The 14,088-nt window shown below is 31.6% G+C and overlaps 1 protein-coding gene and 1 long non-coding RNA gene across 4 annotated transcripts in view; one reads left to right on the top strand and one right to left on the bottom strand.

The window, feature by feature from the left end:
- Positions 1–14,088, top strand: part of LOC100648363 — a 101,732-nt gene that overhangs the window by 10,937 nt on the left and 76,707 nt on the right. The window lies entirely within an intron of this gene.
- Positions 1,633–9,258, bottom strand: LOC105666920. 3 transcript variants are annotated; one of them, XR_007224674.1, is made up of 5 exons: positions 7,465–9,258; positions 6,168–6,308; positions 5,814–6,069; positions 5,561–5,670; positions 1,633–4,229 (listed from the first exon to the last, which is right to left on the bottom strand). It is a non-coding gene; the product is annotated as an uncharacterized LOC105666920 (long non-coding RNA). The 3 variants fall into 3 exon arrangements; XR_007224675.1 differs by lacking the exon at positions 7,465–9,258 and adding an exon at positions 6,933–7,443; XR_007224673.1 differs by lacking the exon at positions 7,465–9,258 and adding an exon at positions 6,700–7,441.

The raw sequence follows: 14,088 nt of genomic DNA on the forward strand, positions 1-14,088 counted from the left end.
GTATTATTTTCGAATTATTGAATGAATTATTTTCGATTAAATTTTTCGAATTTAAGTGTCTCAATAATTTTATGGAGAGAAAACAAAAATCCAGCGATAAATATATAGAAGAATTCATCGTTCTGTTTGGAAAAACAGATGTGATTTTTAAATATTCAAAACGCCGTTCACATTGAATACCGTCTAATTTTATTTATTACTTTATTATTAAGGGATATGGCTTGGCCTAGTTGCGTGGAATTTTGTACATGTAAAAACCTTGTACATATATACAGCGTTGTATATCTATAACAGATATTCGAAACTTAAAAAATATTATACGTTGTATCAGTCTATGATATTTGTAAAGTTAGATTACAAGGTAGTAAGGTAGATTACAATTTGAAGAAACTTCAAAAAACATTTCAAACAACAAGAAACATTTTATTAAATACTTAATTATAACATGTTAAAAGAACTCCTATAACATAAATAAGAATTTCATAGAAAATATAGTTTGAAGTAAAAAAGCAGCTGAAAGATAAAATGATTTTAATGCATTAGGTATGCATATTGTATTATTTAGAAGGCAGGTATAGCATATTTTAAATTCTAAAACCACTCTGTACGATCACTCCAATAACGGAAAATTCCTAGTCGGTGTTAATTTTCAGAAGAATAATTTGCAAAATTAAGTACTTACGACATAATCAGATTTACGGTCGCGTAATTTGCTTTCACGCGATAAAGTACGCGTCGCGACGAATATCGATGAATCAAAATTTCCATCATACACGGAGAATCTTTTAATTTATTGTGTCTATTACTGTATCTATGAGACTACACGATCGATCATGATGTCTGGTTAGAAGACACGTGGTTTAACCGAGAATGATGGCGGGAAAAATGCAGTGGAAATTTGCGTGGCGGTCGAATATCCAACTACGAGATTAATTACAAGAATTATTTCCTGGATTACGTTTGTTTCGTCGTGTCCCTGATTTAGATTAGTCAGGCGATCGTTTCAAGTTTTCTGCTATAGATTAAATAAATCACGCACTTTCACGAGCCGATTTGATTGTTACGCCGCTCAGGAGTATTGATTCGATTTGCTGTGTTAGTTCCCAAGTATTCACGCTCGTGTGTCGTGTTCGAAATAAATGTATCGAAAGTATTTTGATTTCGACTTTTTAAAAATGTTTCTCCGTGATATATCTTTCAAATTGATCAAATTAATTATTCACTGATCCATCGATGGTAAAGAAATATAAAAATATATGTTTCTTTAAAAAACAGAAACTTTTGAATTGGACGATTAATAATGATCGTGTAATTATTTTATATTACGTATGTATTTAACGAAACCGATGATGGTACCGATGATAAACAATTTCAAAGTCAAATAATTTTCATTTATATTTTTGTTACACACACATATCGTGTAACGATTTAATCTTAGATGACTATCACTGTGTTCATTACTAGCTTATAACTCATAGGATAAAGTTTAATGAATAATGAAAGCGAAAAGAATCAATATTAAGGTATATAATAAATAAATGTTGAAATAAATGTTACGATGAAATGTACTTATTTAAGGTAAAATTGTTAAATTTGTATACTGTTAGTTTTGTTTGATATAAAGAATTCTGCTTAGTATGTATTTATTTATTTCTCCTTCAGAGATCTTTAGTACAGCTTTACAATGTTTATAAACTAAACTATCGCTAAAAGATGGTGCTCGTATGGGAGTGCTTCCTCTCTGTTCTATTTGCCTAACGAACTTTCGTTTCCTATCTGTACTTACAATTAGTATTGAGACTTAATAAGAACACAAGTTTCCGTAGTACAGTTTCGCTTGTGAACGTTATTAAGTTATATAAGTGTTGATAACAATTGAAATACTGGTACAAGGCTGGTTTTGTCTAAAATAATATAATGACTATGTTCAGTGCGAAAATAGATGTGGAATGACGCGGAAATGTTAGCTACATTTATTCTAGCATCTACTCACGTGTAGATCACGTTTACAGATTATTTCTAAACTATATAAATCTATTCTAAACTATATAAATTCTATTAAAATAATTCTATGTTATTTCGCAACTTTTTTTAATTGTTCACATATCGAATTTTTTAATTTTGGCTAAAATTTTATCCACCTTCCGAGGCAAGTAATTTAGATTCCTAGTTAAATAATTTAGATTTATCTATTTGATGGATCTATAGATGGATAACATCATTAAATATTCTTTATTATTGTTTTATTATTGTGACATTTTTCTTTCATGCTATTTTTCTCTTGATCGTCATATTATCGAAATATGCCTTCCAGCATAACTAAATCTCAAGCAAACGATATTTTATAAATGCCGAATACGATTAAACATTCAACGCGAAGCTTAAAATGTTGGAGCGTGAATGAATTTCATTTTCTGCTTGTCCATCGAATTTTCTCCGTTAATATACCATATTTATGAAAATCCTTTTTCGATGAAGAATTCTTTCGCGATGATCCTCCTCTTTCGATTGTCATTCTTGAATATTTTATATCGTTTTGTGTAATATCTACATTCTGTGCATTCTTTAATTTCCAACGAATGCATCAATATCTCCAATTTATTTATTATGCAAAATTATCCCAATAACGTAAGAATTTCCTTTCGTTCGGGATCAATATAATAGTTATTTACAAGAAAAAAATATGTGTCAAACGATAAACCAGTTTGTAGTTCGTGTGACGATCATTTTGCAGTAGACGGTACGTACAATGTATCAAAATGCGTATTTTTCAAATTGTTACAAAAATAGACTCTGATGGATTTCCTTCGCCTTAGCACTTTTCAAATGACTGAAAATAAAAATTCCTAGAATCCAATAGACTTCATCTTATCGGTTATTTTAAATAGACCGTCTTTTTTGGACTTTTTTGGACGATTTTCTGACATGGTTGAAGCAACAGTTTACAGCTGCTTATATCTTCATCAGACCTATCTGATCCTCTCAAACGCACACGACAATAACTTGGAAAGTTTCTTCTTTCCTTCTGTCTGTGTGTCCACCCTTCTGTTCCTGTTATGGCTGATCGTTCGGTAGTCTGCGAGAAGCCTTGTGCGAATAGGTCTCGACCATGCCAGCAGACTAAAATCATTAGCTTTTATAGAGCGATACGACGCTTGTTGCGCCCTATAGATCCAATTTTCTCTTTGCACGTTGAAGCTGATAGTCGAACATGATTGGGCAAGTCGAGGATCGTTCAACGACTAGCCACACTGTTCGATGATGCTTCACAACTTTGCTCACACTTGGGTAACTTTCTCAGTACACTTTTTAATTGTCTTCCTCGTTAAGAGCATTTTTCTGTATTAAGTATCGTGAAACTTTGATTGGTGCGAAATAATGTTGTTCTCTGGAATCAGGTTGTTATAGTTTATAGATATGTTGTATATTATTATTTCACACGTTTGTAGTAAATATTTTGTAATTTTTCTGTATATTTTCAGACGAGTTTCAAATTTTACCAATATAATAATGACAGTCTTGTCTTTTGACAGGACTAGTGACAATTTCAAAATATTTTATATGATTTATACAATAGATTAGTTATCAAAATAATCATAATTTTTCAGAGGAATTTAAAAATTGCGAGGAAATAAACACGTTTCTAGTAGACAACGGATAAGAATCATTCGCTAATAAATATAATAAACTCAACGTTTTAATCTTTTAAATATACATATTACGTAAATACGATATTACTTAAGGAATATCCTAATATTGTAACGTTACAAACTGATAACTCTTAAATCTCTGCATAAGGAACATACTCTTCCGTTTCTCTTTCTTTTCCCTCATTTTTTATTTTGATATTTATCATTTGTATCGCTTGCACGCTGTTAACCCGCGAATGCATCTAACTTGCCTAAAAATGATTAATTTTGGCTTATCGTTCACAAGGGTTGAGAATTGGCAGCGTGCCCCGTTTCCATCGGCGTAAAAGCAATTCGAGGGTGTACTCGTGCAACCGTTTGTTACGCGTCAGACTTAATTAAAATTTGATAGACACGTCGAGCGAGAAAACGTTTTTTCACCCATGTTTTGTAGAACTGTGTTTTCTGTCGTCGATCATTTTCTTCTTTCTTTATATAGATTTCAACGTCCCATCAACTACACCTGCGGTGGATCTTGATGGACGTGGTTTTGCAGTTTCAATTGCGTTCACCTCGTTCGTTCACGTTGTTTGATTTATCCTAGAAAAATGAGGAACATCTCGAGAATACTTGAGCCGTCAAATTTTTTGTTTCGCGAACAAAAACATCTCGACGAATATAGTTCCACGTTGTCCACGTATCGGCTGTGATTCCCTCCGTTTTACTATTTGTTTGTTCAGGGGAACGAATCATTTTGGCGATCCGCCTCGCGTACCGAGAAACGTTTTCGAAGCGAAAATAAAATTGTTGTATAAACTGTTCCTCCGGCGTCAATACAGAGGTAAATTATTCTCTGTTTCGTCATGTTGCTTGCTTTGTAATTCTGCTAGGTACGAATCAATCTCGAGTTTGTTTAACGTTATTTGCATCAGTTTGTTTCACAGACTGTTACGAAATGCTTTGTACCTTTTCATTGTTTCTTTGCATTGGTATATAATAACTACAGATATCATACGTAAGAATTTTCCTAAGAGTTTGAAAAGTTACTAATATCTTAAAATCTTTATATAATTTCAATTTTATATTGTAATTTTACATAATTTTACATATGGGAGAATTAAATTATTGCGGCATAATAATACAACTATTTCCTTTCGTATGTTAGTTAATTTTTAGGTACAATAAAAATTATGTGTGAAGTATACGATCTTACAGATCATTACATGTAAATATATTATACGTTGAAAAAACGTTATATTTTAGTATAATTAATATACGTATTGTTTAATTCTAGTAACAATAAAATTTCAATTTGTTATATAATTTTCAATGTTTGACAGAAACGGATAAGTAAAAAAAAAAGTTATATGTAATTCATAGTATATATTATAATTAAAAAGATCGTTTATCGTGAAAAGAGCAGTTATTGCTTTTAAGTTAGTAAAACCAGTTGATTTTAGTCAGATTAAAAATATCTTTCGTTTTTTACGTTTCGAACTCGGTAGACGTTTCGAGTGGTTGTATGCGTTTAGTAACAGTATCTGGTATAGCATAAATTTTAATCAATGTGATGATACAGTTGCTCGCCACAGCTACTACTAATTTCAGTAATATAATCTGGAATTGCTCTTAGCACTAATTGCACTCAGTACGCGTCTATTTTATTATCCTCGAGAATCGTGTCATTATTATCATGCAAATAATTTTTACAAAGTTCCCATGACGAAAGATTTACGTACAATCATAAATTTTATTTATTACTTTGGACACTCTCAAATAAAAAGTGCTCATAGAAAAGTTTAAATTTTATTTTCGCCAGCAAGTAATGGAAATATCCAATTAATACGTGAAAACTATTTTTTTTGTTCAGCTTAAAAGTATAATAAAAAGATAATATTCTTCACGATCGCTTTTTAGAAGAATTTTGTTACCTCCATGGAATTTTCTTACTGTTAACTTTTCCAGTGTTATTATTGTTCATTTGCAAATGAATATAGTAAAATATTAATTACTTGAGTCAGAAGCAGGACAAATCAGGCACCTATATTTAAAAAAAGAATGAATAATTGAAAACAATTGAAGTTTGTAACTGTAACTTATTTCCGGACTGTGTACACGTTCTTCATAAGGCAAAAACTTTCTTGGCTTTTGTACCTTGCGTTATTTATTAAAATTTATACTTACTTGAACGAATAATAAAAATTGAATAATATCCAATAAACATTCTTAAAGTCGAAGCTCAAATAGGAATATTTCTGAACAATGAAAAATTTGTAATGCTTCATACTGCAGTAATTTTTCGATACGTTTAACCAAACGATTGGTAATTTTACCATACTTATGTTTTAAAACTTTCTGAAAAGCCATGTTTCGAAATCCATAATATTTATGGATTTTTATTTATATATAACAATCATTTCCCTTTTCCATTTTTTGTCGCCTAAAACGAACATTTAACGTACAATTTCTATTAAAAATTTTTTTCTGTACTAAACACTCTTGTATTATAAGATATACAATTATGTTATACGTTCATACTTCTTGTTAATCATAATTCAGATTTATAAAATTATAGCGTTTCTCTCGTTTTACTCTGTAAACTTCTGTTTGTTCGCCACCGTACACGTACACAGGAGTACAAAAAATTGATAATTTCTATAAATATAATTTTGATGAACTCTGTAACATACAGAATAAGTATATTTCTATTGCAGATATAAAAAAATTGGTAGAGGAATATTTTGCATCGTATATGAGACTATCATTCTGATGTGCCATCTTACTCAGAAATGCATCGGTGTAGTTGCAAAGTTCGATCGTATTATTTTTTCTAAATGAAACTATACGATCATTTTTGCATTAATTGATTCTTCGTACCATTGCATGGTTTCGAATAAAAAAATCTAATATTAATATAAAAATATAACATTATTATTAATTATTATTATTATTATAATATAAAAATCTCTAAAGATTCAATACTTTTCGATAGATGTAATTTCTTTTTATCTCTCAAACATTTTCAAATATTTTACACAACTATTACTTAGTTCATTTGTACACTACTCACACTTAAGCGGTATCTTTCAATTCGTACTTTCACGTCATCGATTGAAATAAAAAGTTTTGTATATACACTCTATATTTTTTAAAAATCCATAATCAAAGAGATATAACATAGATGAACGTGTGTGGTCAAGACGTCGGAAGCGTCGAACCATTTTCCTTCATATGTATCTACCGCAGCATTTGAATTATTATCGCACATGATGGAAATAACGAACACATTCACATCCTTCTTACTTGTAAAACCAATTGCAATGCGATTGTACACTGTCGTGAATCGACGTAACTAACTATCGTAATGTTTAACAACAGAATAAGGTGTACGTACATTCGAATATCAGGAAACATAAACAGAACACAAAACACGAGAATTCTGTTGAACTGTAAGTACAATATCACTGTTATATGTAAACATGGTATGTATGTAAACATAGCAGCGACGCGACGTGTCATTTCAACGTTGATGGACATTGTATAAAATTTGAAATACATATCTCACGCAATACTAACTTTTTTACATATTGTAACCTAATATCTTTTCTTTTTGTTCCAAATGGCACGAGAAATCAATTAGTGCAAAGAAAGAAAATCACAGGATTCCATGCAAAACATGTGCAATTGCACTTCGTGACTGTACCGATGCATTTTTAAACAAAACCGCACTGCGCAATGACAGAGTTTGATAAACAATGTAAAATTTTCCTGTACAATTTTGTTATATCTGCTATAGCATCAGAGCAATGTAACCCGACCCAGTTACTACACTTACCCTTTATATTTAATTCACTATTCTATAATTGATCTTTCTACAAAACAATACGCGATACAGAGTGTGAAAGATAAATGCCTAAATGAAACTTCGTCAACGTTGTCTGATTGAACCTAATGTCTTGTGTCTTTCCATAGAACGAAATAAATGGCTTACTGTTCTATATAAGAGATCGTTAGTTTGTAATCCGAAGTTGAGACGTATTACGCGCTCAGTGATTTACGAAGTTTCAAGGTGCGACGCGGAAATTGTTTGATTCACTTTCGACCGGTTCTGTCGCGTTTAAATAAAGCGTGTTGCACAGTAGTTTGTGACGGTGATACGTTGCTCTGGAAGAAATGCAAAATTACTCTTGTACGGTTAATCCTCTGTGCTTTTCGTCGTTAAATGTCGCGTCCAGAATTTCAGAATCCTTTATATACACCGTCTATCTGTGAAACGTGTCTTACAATAGATGGCTTTTCTTTCCATAACGCGGAAATGTTGTTTTTTGGATATTTGTGCTTTTTGCAATGTTAAATACTCTCATTTCCATACTCATTAAAATGAAGTTATTCCTACAACAAGTACAACTTCTTATATTTCTTTAATTGTAAGGACACTCTCGTACTATTTAAAAACTTTGCGATAAGAATTCCAACAATTTATAACTTTCCCGAAACAAATCAATTGTATTTTAATCATCAAGGTTTAATTAAAATGTAAGGTGTTTTATAATTCTAAAACTACCAAGTATGATACGAGATATAACAAATGGTATTTTATTATTCACTACTACTAAATATCGATACAATGATTAAAGATAATAATTGCTGTCACTAAATTTGTTAAAATTATCGCGTATATTTTTCTAAAATATCTGCTCGTTCTTGCAAGTAATTTTCGCGTGGCCGTATAGTTTGCCAGATGAAAAAATGAACGCCAGTTCCAGAATTAGCTCATGTCTTCCACTGAATTCATCGCAACAAAAGCCCTCGCGTTGAATCGTTTGGACGCTGCAAGTAGTGAAATAAGCGACACCCGTATAAATGGTTTACGCGGCCCGAAACTTTGTTGACACCAGAATTCGTGTGTCGTAACAGTCAAGGAATTAAATATGTTTATACGAGCTTGTATTATTAAGGACGACGGTAGCGACGTGCTTAGTGTAGTTGGCTGCTAACGTCTAGGACCCGGGTTCGAATCCTGGGCACCGAGTTTTACACTTTTCATGGATCGTCGACGTTGGAGATCGTCCGGAATGGAGGAAGGAGACCACCAAACCGACGTCTAGGCTACACCGTACTGGCTGCCACGAAGCGCGAAGCGTTTCATCTCACGGGAGGAATTTCGAAGAAAAGGGATCAGGGGGAACAATCGAAAGACTGCTGCCCCTGTTTCCCATAAGGAGGGACTACCACCTACATCCGCCGCTGCCCCACCAAAAATAGCGTTTTTGGAGTTTGTTTAACGTTTCACTCCTCTAACGCCCAAAAGAACCCCCTTAATATCGTTAAGTAAAAAAAAAAACAAAAAGATATTGAAGCCAAGCGAAACAAAAAAAATAAAAAAATAAAAAATCGGGCAGCGGAGAGGATCGGAATTCTGAACGGGGCAAGTTGCAGTATGGGAAACAACATCTATGTGGTCGATTGATTCTGAAAATCTGTCGGGGAATCCCCTCCAGACTCCGAAGGAGCGCTTCGTGGAATGCAGAAATTAGGTGTGTCAGCAGAATCCGGCGTGTCTTGAGGACAAAATTGCCAAGCCAGCTACCTATCGCGGGCTTGGCAACCGATCGTCCATTTTGCACTTTTTTTTAATTTTTGTAAAGTAATAAGAAAGATTCCTCCATTTTCTATCAATCATTTTCAATCACTTATATTCCTATTTTATTCATGAATTTTACAAGTAACGATTTAAGAGTAGCTCAGATTACAAGGTTTATTTTAATTATTTTTATATTATTATTTTAGTAGTTTGTGTGAATATTTGTTGATGAATATGTATAATTATCTTTAAAAATTTTATATTAGTTCCAATTTGTCGAGCAAGTCCAGTTAGGGAGCAATATTGCAGCAAAGGAGCCTTATAATGAAATAAAAATCGTATTACATATAATTTACTGTATTTGTTTGCCAGAAAAATTAGTTACAAGCCAAGAATATTTTACTTTTAGTGAATAGTATACGTTACGAAAGATGTTTGAGGTAGGTTAGATTACTATTTCTTCTGCCGCTGCAATTCTGAATGATCTTGGTACACAATTTACAAAAATGTGTGTGCAACTTCTATCTCCAAGGCTACGTAACAAAATATACGAGTCAATACAAAAATCAGGAAAAGTTTCGGAGTACTTTTCTTTAAAAAAAAAAAGATCGTTTCTTTTTAAACTTCTATTTCTATTTAAATTTCTATTTCTACTTAAATAGAATTCTCCATGAAATTTATCGGTGAATCAAATGTGAGTAAGCCAACATACTATGTAATTTCATGTCAAATGCTATAAACTGTTTAAATTATTTTTCTTTCTACATAAGATTGAGTTCTGTTTTTTTTTTTTTTTATTAATTTCATATGTATACGGCTCCTTGCTATTAAAAACTAAAATTAGACGATGATTTATGATTCATGAGTTATTTTTCAAGTACTAGAAACTTCGCGAAGTTAACGAACTAATGAATAGCGATATGGTGATAGTTGATGTATCGATTGATTGTCTTTGAGAGCTTGTATTTCTTGAAACTCTCAATCTTTCACGATTACATATCGAACTGTACACTATCTACTTTAGTTATAGGGTAATTATGCAATATGGTAAAAGAGGCGAGTTCGAGAGTCTCATAGTATGGATAAGACCAATTAAGCTGAATACAGGTCAAAAAGTTAACAATGCCAGATTTACAGGAAAAATTTCTCTGTTTTCAACGTTATCTTAATATATAAAGGCGTAAAATAGCTTTATTTACCACATAATCCACTGTAAAACGAATCATTCTAATAACATTGATTTTAGAAACTGTAATAAATTCATTGTCCATTTGTTATTCTATCTGATGCGTACTATCCGGTCCGCGAATCTTAAATTCTTTTCTCTAACATCACTTTGATCTTGAAAGAAGTATATTTTTGCTCGCATAAACTAGCCTTAAATCTTCCTTACTTCTTGATCCTACTTCAATGGAATTTGTATTCGTAGTTACGATTAGTCTTCTCAAAATATTTTGTTTCGCCCTATATATATATGTCATTTTCGTGTTATATACTTCGTTTCTCGCCTATATTAATCGTGCTTGTAGTACAACTATCTTAAACGAACTTGAAGTATCGTGTCAATAGATACAATATGATGCTTGATTGTACTTAACTTTTATTCGCGATCATCTTCATTGTTCTATATAGCTACGACAGCGAGAAACGTTTTTGAAGCCTATAAACTGTTCCTCCAGTGTCAATACAGAGGTAAATTATTCTCTGTTTCGTCATGTTCCTTGTTCTGTAATTCTGCTAGGTAGGAATCAATCTTGAGTTTGTTTAACATTGTTTGCATCAGTTTGTTTCACAGTCTGTTGCGAAATGCTATGCACCTTTTCATTGTTTCTTTGCATCGGTATATAATAACTATAGATATACGTAAGAATTTTCCTAAGAGTTTGAAAAGTCACTATTATCTTAAAATCTTTATATAATTTCAATTTTATATTGTAATTTTACATAATTTTACATATGGGATAATTAAATTATTGCAGCATAATAATACAATTATTTCCTTTCGTATGTTAGTTAATTTTTAGGTACAATAAAAATTATGTGTGAAGTATACGAACTTACAGATCATTACATTTAAATATATTATACGTTGAAAAAACTTTATGTTTTAGTATAATTAATATACGTATTTTTTAATTCTAGTAACAATAAAATTACAATTTATTATATATAATTTTCAATGTTTGACAAAAACAGGTAAGCAAAAAAAAAAAAAAAAGAAACAATGTCTAAAACCTAACGTCTTGTGTCTTTTCATAGAACGAAATAAATGGCTTATTGTTCTATATAAGAGATCGTTAGTTTGTAATCCGAAGTTGAGACGTATTACGCGCTCAGTGATTTACGAAGTTTCAAGGTGCGACGCGGAAATTGTTTGATTCACTTTCGACCGGTTCTGTCGCGTTTAAATAAAGCGTGTTGCACAGTAGTTTGTGACGGTGATACGTTGCTCTGGAAGAAATGCAAAATTACTCTTGTATGGTTAATCCTCTGTACTTTCCGCCGTTAAATGTCGCGTCCAGAATTTCAGAATCCTTTATATACACCGTCTATCTGTGAAACGTGTCTTACAATAGATGGCTTTTCTTTCCATAACGCGGAAATGTTGTTTTTTGGATATTTGTGCTTTTTACAATGTTAAACACTTCCACACTCATTAAAATGAAGTTATTCCTACAACAAGTACAACTTCTTGTATTTCTTTAATTGTAAGGACACTCTCGTACTATTTAGAAACTTTGCGATAAGAATTCCAACAATTTATAACATTCCCGAAACAAATCAATTGTATTTTAATCATCAAGGTTTAATTAAAATGTAAGGTGTTTTATAATTCTAAAACTACCAAGTATGATACGAGATATAATAAATGGTATTTTATTATTCACTACTACTAAATATCGATACAATGATTAAAGATAATAATTGCTGTCACTAAATTTGTTAATATTATCGCGTATATTTTTCTAAAATATCTGTTCGTTCTTGCAAAAAGTAATTTTCGCGTGGCCGTATAGTTTGCCAGATGAAAAAATGAACGCCAGTTCCAGAATTAGCTCATGTCTTCGACTGAATTCATCGCAACAAAAGCCCTCGCGTTGAATCGTTGAGCGTCGACGCTATGCGATCCGCGCTCATTTCTGGGCATGCCGGATGATGAATAGGTTCACTTTCTGGCCATAAAGGCGATTTTACGGTGGTACGATATCGATGATCTTCATTCCGTAAGTTTGGTTTAATCTTTAATTACATTATCGAGACAAAACCATAGGGCTTGTTGTGCGGCGAAAACAGACCAAAGGTAACGATTTATTTAATATATTTACGGTATACTTAAACGCATTCACAGCGGAGAAGTCCATTCAAGTTTTCTATCAATTAATCATACACAAATGGAAACTTATTTCTTATAAATTTGCATTCATTCTTTCGATATGATATATTTTTGCAATTTTCTGAATATTAGTTTCTAAATTTACGATTATGATATTTTGGTTAATATCGATTAACCCTTAATGATCTATGATTCTGTAATTATATATGATATTATACGACTAAACGCTCATAATGCTAGAAACGTTCATAAATTAAAAATAAGAAATTTATTGATACTCCGCAAATTTCAAATCTCAAAACTATATCGAAATAAGGTCAAGCAGAATCGTAAATGAATAGCGATTAGCTTTTAAAGAATATAGATAAATGTTGATATTTTTTATTTGTGTGATGCTATAATACTTATTATTCAAAATTGTAGCTACGGTAAATAAAAGTGCGAACTGAATTTTTCGATGAATCCTGCAAACTATTTCAAAAATAAGTGTTTTGTATGTTTGGATAGAAAGTAGAAAAATCTTTTCTGACAGAATTTATGTAAAAATACCAAATATGCATGAGCATACTGCAAAGTATTATTTTTGTGACATCGAGTTGAGATATGCTATTCCCATTTATATTTATCCCTTGTCTCAGAAAAATGAATATTTAAATTTTCTGAACTGTACACTCCTTTGGAAAGCAATCAGATGTTTCCAGTCACGTTTAACGTTTGACGAGAATGAATTAAAATAGAGAGATCACGAGATTGAGAGATCAGTTGGTCAAAGCTGACGTCCGTATGTCTGCTTTGAGAAATGTAAAATCCCAGTTAATTCAGCCTTCTCGAGTGATCCTTGACCTCAAAAAATTATGTTTCGCGTTTGAATGAAGCAAGCAATTTCCTTTCGTATACGCACCATTCTTTCATTTTTCTATGACCGATTTTATTTCCTGCGTATTCTCATTATAGAGTTGCTAACTTAAACTACGTACGTATATCTCTCTCGTTATACTCACAGTTTATTTCTAGATAGCTTTTTATTCCATGGAGAATTTATCTTGGAATTTATTCAAGTTGAACACTCATCGTTATCTGATATTGAAGTTTTTAAAAAATATGAAGTAACTGGATCTCTTATAAGGTTAACGTTTCTGTACGTAAAATCGCCAAAAAATTACGATGAAATAATATAAAATATATATTATTCTTTTCTTCGTATAATTGAGTGTATTTAATTATTATTTGAAAAATAATTTTCATTATATTTCTCAATTTAATATCTGATTAAATGGAATATAAAATAAAACGAACCAAGGAAATGAATGTAGAGCACTTAAAATAATTGCTATCTTTCAAAATTGAATATTCTATTATTATTTTAGTACGCATCATATATCGGCTGTTTTATTTGAAATAGAACGTGTTAATCAATTATTTTTAGAAAACCCTTCTTTTTCATGGAAAAATTTTGTTAGGTTCGAAAATTCGTGGAAATCAAAGCCATCATTACCTAGTATTCACTACGTGTTTCGACGTGTACTGCGTGGACTTCAAGG

Source organism: Bombus terrestris, chromosome 7, assembly GCF_910591885.1.
Source record: "Bombus terrestris chromosome 7, iyBomTerr1.2, whole genome shotgun sequence".
NCBI lineage: Eukaryota > Metazoa > Arthropoda > Insecta > Hymenoptera > Apidae > Bombus > Bombus terrestris.